The sequence below is a fragment of the Aotus nancymaae genome, unplaced genomic scaffold, assembly GCF_030222135.1.
Source record: "Aotus nancymaae isolate 86718 unplaced genomic scaffold, 86718_ANA_hifiasm-v0.15.2.pri h1tg000007l, whole genome shotgun sequence".
Classification (NCBI taxonomy): Eukaryota; Metazoa; Chordata; class Mammalia; order Primates; family Aotidae; genus Aotus; species Aotus nancymaae.
The window spans coordinates 18,186,344-18,196,524 of NW_026988418.1; positions in this window are offsets into that span (position 1 = coordinate 18,186,344).

Genomic DNA, 10,181 nt, shown 5'->3' on the forward strand with positions numbered 1-10,181 from the left:
TTTCTTTATCTTTCTTGACAGAGTCTTGCTCTCTTGCCTAGGCTGGAGTGCAGTGGCCTGATGTCCGTTCAGTGCAACCTGCCTTGTGTGTTCAAGCAATTCTCATGCCTCAGCCTCCCGAGTAGCTAGGACTACAGGTGCACACCACCACGCCTAGCTTATTTTTTTGCATTTTAGTAGAGATGGGGTTTCACATGTTGTCTAGGCTGGTCTGGAACTCCTGAGCTCAGGCAATCTGCCACCTCGGCCTTTCAAAGTGCTGGGATTACAGGTGTGAGCCACTGCGCCCGGCCCACTTTACACTCATATCTGATTAAATCCTTACAACAACTCCATGAGGCATAAATATCACAGTTATACTCACTTTACAGATGGGACAACCAAGGCTCAGAAAGGTTGGTTGGCTTCTCCATGGTCCACACGATGAGTAAAAGGGGAAGAAGGGAGTCATACCCGGGTTTGTTGGATGCACGGCCTGATGTCTGCACTCACAGCTTCCAATAGCAACTTATTTGTATCAAGCATGTCTTGACCCAGCACCAAAATTGCAGAAGCAATCACCCAAACAGACCTTGTCTGGCTTGGCCCCTCTGTCTGGAGGCCTGCTTTTCAGCTCAGTGGCACCCCCATCAGGAGCCCTTCCTTGAAGCCCCCATAGGCGGAGACTCCCTCTCCTGACACCCCTTATAATTTTGTCTTTGTCTCCCATCTGACCGGCTCACTCTCTGAAACGTGTCACAATTGTGTATGTAAGTGTGACAGTGCAAACAGACCTGAGTGCAAATCCTCATTTTGTTACCCACTTACCACATGGTCATGGGTGAGATATTCAACCTCCTCAAACCTCAGATGCCTTATCCTTAAGATAGTAATGACATGTCCCTCATGAAGCTGTGATGAAGATGAAATGAGTTTGCCCATGTCAAGGGCCTAGTACAGTGCCTGGTGCATAATCAGCGTTCAATAATGTTTGCTATTATTATTATTATTCTGATGTTGATGATAGTGCCCCTGGCTGGCATGATGCCTGGCACACAGCAAGTCATGTAGCACATACAAAAAGTTCATCTCTATCCCACTAGACTGCAAACTCCCAGAGGGGAAGGCCCATGTTTATCTCTGGCCCTGCTAGATGTCATAATGAATCTCAATATATATTTGCCAAATTAATGTATTTCTAAATAATTCCATCAATTCATAAAATGCCCTGCTAAAAATACAACAGAGCAAAATCAGTAATAATCTGTCAATCAACAACTTCTTTTGCTTCTTTTTTTTTTTTTTTTAAAGACAAAGTCTCTCTCTGTTGCCCAGGCTGGAGTGCAATGGCTCAATCTTGGCTCACTGCAACCTCCGCCTCCCGGGTTGAAGTGATTCTCCTGCCTCAGCCTCCCAAGTAGCTGGAATTACAGGAGCCGGTCACCATGCCCAGCTAATTTTTTGTATATTTAGTAGAGAGAGGGTTTCACCATGTTGGCCAGGCTGGTCTCGAACTCCTGACCTCAGGTGATCCACCCACCTCGGCCTCCCAAAGTGCTGGGATTTCAGGTGTGAGCCATCGTGCCTGGCCACCAACAACTTCTTTTGGAGCACCTCTTTAGGTTAGCTCTGCAGGGCACTGGGCACAGCCAGAAGTCTGGGGCACACTGTGGGTGCTCCAGGACAAAGGCAAAAATCAAATGTCTCTGTGTCATTCTAGCAGTTTATCTGGTGTCCCTTATCTGGAACAATGACAAGAATTCAGTTCCTTTTGACAAAACCGCCTTTTCTCTTTGGTGCAGGCTTTGGTTTAGGTGTGTGGGGTTGGCAAATACAATATTAAACATGGTAGAGTCCATGCCCTCCAAAGCTGGTGGCTTAAGAGGGGAGTGCAATGTCTGGATCCAGGCATACCTGGGTTTGCTTCCTAGCTCCAGCACTCGCTGGCTGTGTGACCCGGGGCAAGTGACTAGACCTCTCTGGTCTTCAGTTACTTTATGATGGAGTTGGTAACCCTCCTGAAATGTTTTGGGGATCAAGCAAATAACAGTACAAAACTTTGTAAACTGAAAGTACTGTATTAGTGATAGAAATATATTAGTGATAGACTTATATTTAGATCATCTGTTTGTAAGATTAAGGGAATAATGAGATAATGACTTTTAAGTAATTAAAGGGGATTATGTGTGTAAAGTGCTTGAAGGGCACCTGGCACACAGTACTCAATACAGTATTAACCATTTTTAATACTCCCTTGCAGCCGGCAGCCGGGCACAATGGCTCATGCCTGTAATCCCAGCACTTTGGGAGGCTGAGGCGGGCAGATCACTTGAGGTTGGGAGTTCGAGACGTGCCTGACCAACATGGAGAAACCCCGTCTTTATTAAAAATACAAAATTAGACAGACATGGTGGAACATGCCTGTAATCCCAGCTACTCAGGAGGCTGAGGCAGGAGAATCACTTGTACTCGGGAGGCGAAGGTTGCAGTGAGCTGAGATGGCGCCATTGTACTCCAACTTGGGCAACAAGAGCAAAACTCCACCTCAAAACAAAACAAAAAAATACTCCCTTGCATCTGCTGTTCCTCTACCTGGCGGCTGTCCCCGCAACCCCATTTTCACAGGGCTCACTCCTTCACCTCCTTTGGGTCTTTGCTGGAATGTCACCTTTGAAGCCAGAACTTCCTGACATCCTATTTTTCACTTCAATCTACTCCTACTCCCAACACCCCCAGCACTCCTGATACTCTCTCGCTTTATTTTTCTCCATAGCATTTATTGCCATTTAATATAGTAAAATCTTTCCCATCCCGTGGTTTACTTGTATTCTGTTCCCCACCCCACCCCTAGCGCCAGTAGAATGTAAGCTCCATGAGGGTGGGGATTTTTGTTTGTTTTCTTCGCTGCAGCATCCTGGTGCCTAGACTGAGGACACCAAACATTTTCTCTAAACGGCCAGACCATATTTTATGCTTTGCAGGCCATATGGTTTCTGTCTTAACTACCCAACTCTGTCTTTGTAGCATGAAAGCAGCCACAGAAATATGTAAACAGATAAGCATGGCTGTGTTCCAGTGAAACTTGGCTTAATTAGCCAGGCACTGTGGGGCCTGCCTGAAGTCACAGCTACTCAGGAAAGAGAGGCAGGAGGATTGCTTGAGCCCAGGAGTTCAAGGCTGCAGTGAGCCATGATCTCACCACTACACTCCAGCCTGGGATACAGAGTGAGACCGTGTTTCAAACAAACGAACAAAAACAAAATAACAAAAAGAAACTTTATTGAAAAAAATAATAATAATCAGGCAGCAGCCAGAATTTGGCCTGTGGGCCACAGTTTGCCAATTCTTGGCCTAGATCAATGCATGGCACATTGTATTAGCTTGGTGCAAAAGTAATGACAAAAACTGTGATGACTTGCACCAACCTAACAGCTGCTCGATAAATATTTATTGACTGAATTAATTGTGAGCAAATGAGCACAGGACTCCCGGAGACACCTGATACAGTCTTGGTACATAGCTGTACTCAATAAACACATATTCATTCCTATTTTGTACTTAATAAATATGACAAGGCAGGCTATGGTAAATTGTATTAGAGGTACAAAGAAAGTGCTGTGGGAGAATTGAGGTGGTGGCTCCACCCCTTCGGATGAGGGAGGACTTCGAGGGTGTCTGTATAAGAGTTCTCAGAGAAACAGAACCAAAAGACCAATAGGACTTGGGTGTGTGTGTATACACACAGAGAGAAGACAGAGAGAGAGAAAGAGCAAGAGATTTATTTTTAAGCAACTGGCTTATATGATTACGGAGACTAGCAAGTGCAAAATTTGCAGAGTGGGCCGGCAGGCTGGAGCCAATGTTGCAGTTCAAGCCCAAATTCCAGGGAGGTCAGTCTGTTCTAGTCAGGCCTTCAACTGATAGGATGAGGCCCACCCACATTAGGGAGGCCAATCTGCTTTATTTGAAGTCCATAGATTAAAATGGTAGTCTTATCCAAAATACACTCTCCAGGAGCAGCCTGGCTAACAGAGTGAAACCCTGTCTCTACTAAAAATCCAAAAAATTAGCCAGATATGGTGGCACACACCTGTAATCCCAGCTATTCAGGAGGCTGAGGCAGGAGAATCACCTGAACCTGGGAGGTGGAGGTTGCAGTGAGCCCAGATCACACCATTGCATTCCAGCCTGGGTGACAGAGCAAGACTCTGTCTCAATAAAACCAAAAAAATGAAAACAAAAAAAGACCAAAATATACCCTCACAGAAACGTCCAGAATAATATTTGATCAAATATCTGGGGACTGGTTGTCTTAGTGTGTATGTACTGCGATAACAAAATATCTGCAACAGGGTAGTTTTATAAAGAACAGAAATTTCTCTTCCTTCCTTCCTCTCTCTCTCTCTCTCTCTCTCTCTTCAGGGTCTGTTGCGGAGACTGTCAGACTGTACTGCAGTGGCACGATCTTGGCTCACTGGCAACCTCTGACTCCCAGGCTCAAGTGATTCTCCTGCCTCAGCCTCCTGAGTAGCTGGGATTACAGATGTGCACCACTACTGCCTGGCTAATTTTTATATTTTTAGTAGAGATGGATTTCACTATGTTGGCCAGCCTGGTCTCGAACTCCTGACCTCATGTGATCCTCCTGCCTTGGCCTCCCAAAGTGCTGGGATTACAGCCATAAGCCACCACACCCAGCCCAGAAATTTGTTTCTTACAGTTCTGGAAGCTGGAAAGTCCAAGATCAAGTCACTTGCTTTCAGTTTCTGGTGAGGGCTGCTCTCTGCTTCCAAGATGGTACTTTCTTGCTGCATGCTCACATGGTGAAGGGGATAAAAAGGGACGAATGCTCTGTCCTCACGTGACAGCAGAAATGGAAGGCTAACACGGGCCAGGCAGCTCTCCGAGGCCTATTTTATAAGGGCACAAATCCATCCATGAGGTCAGACCCATGACTTAATCACTTCCCCCAAAGCCCCATCTCTCAATACCATCACGTTGGGGTTTTAGTTCCAACCTATGAGTTTCAGAGGGACAGATACACTCAAATCATAGCAGTAGTCCAACTATGTTGACCCATAAAATTAATTATCACAGTGTGCAAAGCTGCTTCCCCCAGAAGCAGAACCTAAGTCAAGGATTCAAGGGCAAGTAGTTTATTTGGTAGTGATCCCAGGAGCACTGTTGGGGAGTGGGGAAAGTAAGACAGAGGAGAGGGAAATGAATCCAAGGTGTGACAATGAGCAGGTTTTACTGCAGACAACTGGGCCTCAATCCCTCTGGGAGTCAGTGCCAGACTGCCTCAGAATTATCCTCCTCCCAGGGCTTAGGAGGCTGGGGTATTTATCCTCCAATGTCCATTCACCATTGTTACTGGAAGGCTGCTCCTGGACCACCCGGTGTGTCCCGTCTAACACGTGCTTGGGCTGAGAGAAAGCCCCCGGTTGAGGGTGGCAGATGCTTGCGGTAGGATCAAGGGCACGCATCTGGTGGGTGAGGGCAGAGGGAATGTGGGCAGGGCACTTTAGTGATACTTGGGCTGGCCTTGCAGGATAAGCCGCCATCTTGTTTAAGACACCGTTTTTCAAGTCTTTGACGCTCACCGCTAAGATTAATCCTAACTGGAACAGTCACTAATAGCTGTGCCAGCAGAGGCAGAAAGCATTTTCTTTCCCTAGTGCCCAGTTGGAAAACTCTCTGGGAAGGACTCTGATTGGCCAAGCTTGGGTCACGTGCATGCTCTTGCGCTCAGCGGGGCGGGGTATTATGATTGGCAGCCTCTACCACTATTCGTAGTGAGGGGAGAGCAGTTAGTAGCCCACCAAGCAGGGGTGTGCTACTCCCAGCAGGGAGGGCGCTGGGCAGGCCAAACGATGGATCTCCTGCACAGGAAGCGTTCTTTCGTTTGTTTCTTTTATTTTGTGGGTGACAAATAAAACTCACAGAGGAGCTGCAAGTCGAATGAAACAATTTACATGCCAAAATAGAACAAGCCTCACCACAGAGCTATTGACTGGTTTGGAAACACAAACAGGAAACATCCATCCTAATTGTATGTATTCAGAGTATAGAGCAACCTATGTCAGAGAGGAGAAAATAATCTAAACCCCAAATAGTTAAAAAGCCATTCACTAGTACACTTTAGCCTGCCTGCCATTCAATGCAGTATAAAGGGACCTCAGGGGAAAGTTACTTAACCTCTGTGAACCTCAGTTTTCTCGTCTGTAAAATGGGAATGATGCTGATGGATAGCTCATGGGCTTGTGAGGATTAAATAGGATAAGATGAGTGAAACACATGCACAGCAACTGACCATGGCAAGTTTCCAGGACATAGCTTTTAAAATTTTTTTTGAGGCAGAGTTTTGCCTTTGTTGCCCAGGCTGGAGTGCAATGGTGTGATCTCGACTCACCGCAACCTCCACCTCCCAGGTTCAAGCAATTCTCCTGCCTCAGCCTCCCAAGTAGCTGGGATTACAGGCACACACCACCATGCCTGGCTAATTTTGTATCTTTAGTAGAGATGGGGTTTCTCCATGTTGGTCAGGAACTCCAGACCATGCTGGTCTCAAACTCCAGACCTCAGGTGATGCACCTGCCTCAGCCTCTCAAAGTGCTGGGTTTACAGGTGTGAGTCACTGCACCTGCCCAGGACATAGTTTTGATGATGGTGATGAGAATAATTTTCTGTGACCTCCATGTGGGAACCTTCCCAGTTCAGGCAGTTGTCCTTCTGTGGCCACCTGGAGGTTGGCTGGAGCTTCTCCACAGCTCCATAGGAGTCTGCTCACCGGTTTCTCACCAAGAACATCCCCCTCTTCTTCTCATCGAAACACTAGAAAGTGGCCAGGTTCTGTGGCTCATGCCTGTAATCCCAGCACTTTAAGAGCCCGAGGCAGGCAGAGCACATGAGGTCAGGAGTTTTGAGACCAGCCTGGCCAATATGTGAAACCCTGTCTCTCCTAAAAATACAAAAATTAGCCAGGCGTGGTGGCACGTACCTGTAGTCCCAGCTGCTCAGGAGGCTGAGGCAGGAGAATCGCTTGAACCCAGGAGGCAGGTATTGCAGGGAGCCAAGATTGTGCCACTGTACTCCAGCCTGGGCAACAGAATGAGACTCTGTCTCAAAACAAAACAAAGCAAAAAAACACTACAGAGGTTGTATTCCAAAGAGAACATGGGAGGCAGGAAAGGTGCTCTAGGGGGAGCAGAGGCAAGGAAGTGGGAAGTGAGAGCAGGTGTGGAGCCGGCTGTGCAGCCTGGGGTGCTGTCCGGGAGGAGGAGCTGGGGAGAAGGAGGGAAGCTGCTGTGTCTCTAACCCCATAAGCAAGCCTCACCAGAGACTCCAGCCCCAGGAACCGGGGAGGGTTTCTCACTGGAAGCATGCCCGCAATGCCGGGATCTGTTTCCATCTGCTCATTTTACTGCTGAGTTGTAAAGTGCTAAATGTCATTATCCTCCCCTTCCTTAAACAAGGAAAAAAGTTAACAGTCTGAGAAAAGGAGATATTTCACTTCATTTGGCATCCAGCCACCATCATCCACACGGGTGCTCCCTTGGGGTCTGGCGAGGGAGGGAAAGGAGCCCTATTCTGTTCTGCTTTCAGTTTCTAGCACCGCTCTGTGCAGGCTCCAGACTGGGTGGCCAGGTAGGAGCTCAGCCTGGCTGTTGGCAGAGGAGCCAGCCACCCTCTGAACAGCTCAAACACTGCAATAAGTGCCAAAATGGAGAAAAGTAACTTTTTCAAGGTCACTCTGCTCATTAGGGTCTGTTCTATATGGCCTGAGAAGGTGAACTCGAACCAAGGAAAATTACAGATTTCAACTCAATAGAAGGACAAACTCAGAAGACTTGGACCTGTTGAAAAATGACTCCTTCATGAGGTAGTGAGCTGTTCATCTGCCAGTGGCAGGCAAGTGTTGACTAGACCCTCCTTTCAGAAGGCTCACTGTAAGGAGTCTGCTGTAGATGCGGTGGGTGACAAACGAGCTCATGACTAAGGTTCTTTCCAATTCTGAGACTCTGGAAACCTGTAACTGAGAATCTCACCCATTTTCACCATCTTTAACATGCCTTGCCCCTACTGTCTAAACAGGAGTTTCTGGCTGCCTGATGATGGCATGACACAGAGGGAGTGAGCAGGCAGAGCAAGGTGTGATTCATCTTCATTGTTCTGATTATGGGGTCATTAAGGCTTTCACTCTGCAGTTCTCCCTCGAGGAACTCCTGCTGCTTCCGCTATATGACCGTTGATCCTCACAGTGGCCCAGTGGGCAGGGGTGTCCCACAGGGCTCAAAGCCATACTTAAACATCACTCACCCATTGAAGCTGCAGTCCTTGGGGACTGCCAGGCCTGACCTTAGCAGGACTTGTTGAAGGGGGCAGCATTAGGCCAAATCCCAGGGTCCAGAAACAGCCATGCCCTTGTCTCCATTGGGCTGTGGAAAGGCCACTAACCCAGGATGAGTGTGGCTGGTGCGGAGGGACTAGGGTTGCTAGTTAAAACCTTCAGTAGCTTCCCTTAGGTTTCCCACTGATCCCTAGGTCCCAGTATCACTTGCTCACCATGGTCCAGACTGTGACCTCCCTGAAGGCAAGGACAGGGTCTGTTTTGTTCACCACTGTAGCCCCAGAGCTTGGCAGTATGCTGGGCCCTTGACCAGCACCTGGTAAATATCTGTTGAGTCAGTGAATGGAAGACCTGTAGTCTTCCTGAATGTGACGGAAGTGAACTTGTCAAGCAGGCATTCCTAAAAGGGCGGACAGCGCTGTACCATCCAGATCACATGTGGAATTGTAATCCCCAATGTTGGAGGTGGCGCCTGGTGGGAGGTGATTGGATCGTGGGGGTGGTGTCTCATGAATGGTTTAGCACCATCCCCCTAGTGCTGTTGTCATGATAGAGTTCTCACCAGATCTGGTTGTTTAAAAGTATGTAGCACCCCCACCCCCTCTCTTGCTCCTGCTCTGGCCATGTAAGACATGTCTGCTTCCCCTAAAACCTTCTCTTATGATTTGAAGGTTTCCCAAGGCCTCCCAAGAAGCCAAGCAGACGCCAGCATCGTGCTTCCTGTACAGCCTGAGGAAACGTGAGCCAATGAAACCTCTTTTCTTTATAAATTACCCAGTCTCAAATATTTCTTTGTAGCCATGTGAGAAGGGACTAGTACAATGATTCTGGAGGTTTGGACAAGTCCCTGATCTTTGGGCCTCAGTTTTCCCAATCACAGAATTGGGGAACTGGCGTGAGGCTGGATAGGAGGTAGGAAGAAAGGCCATGTTTTCTGGTTGAGCTCTAGACCTTAAGGACCCTTGGGCTGCAGAACTGGCCCCAGCCTCTGTCATGTGGAACTGGTAATGGACCCATCTTTGGGACTAAGGTGCCACATCACTGCTGGGTGTTTACTGAGTTCAGTAGCCAAAACTCAGCCTGTCTTCTATACAAAGCTCACTGCGGGCCATGGCACCAAATGGGTTGTGGTTCCTGCTATGAATGACCCAGAGTTGAAATGGAAATGGACATGCAAAGAGAAGGAAAGAAATGCAACACAGTGGGGTGAAATGGCCGAGAGCTCTCCATCTGTGAAAGGGAGTGATTGATGAGAGGAGGTAGGATGTGCAAGACTTCCTGGAGGAGGTACCTTTGAGCTGAGCATTTGGGGTAGAAATGACAGGAAAAAAGCCAGTAGGGGGAAAGGGTGGACAAAGGCACCAAGGTAAGGCAGTGTGGGAACAGAGATCAGGGTAAAGTGACAGGCAGGGTTGGTGCTCACAAGGCACGGAAGAGGCCCAACTCTAGGCCGAAGATGACACAGCTCCTGCACAGGGCTGTGTTCCAGGAGGGAGAACTAAGCCACGCTGGCCTGGTTCAGATCCTGGCCCGTCACATACATACTTGTGACCTTGTTCTGTGTCTCAATTTTCTCATCTGTAAAATGAGGATTCTAATAGCTAACCTTCAGAGCTGTTGAGAGCATTAAGTGAGGTGACAACATGAGCGTACATTAAGTGAGATTACATGAGATTGGCACAGAGTAGGCAGTCTGGGAAATGGTTTTCTCTCTCTCTTTGGCTTTTTGTTAATATGCAGATACTCCTGAGATAAGCTATAGTGGGCATCTGTTAGCCATTTATGAAATTAGGGTGAACGAGATTATCAGAAAGTTTACTGAAAACGTTATGAGAGGACAGGGAGGCAAGGA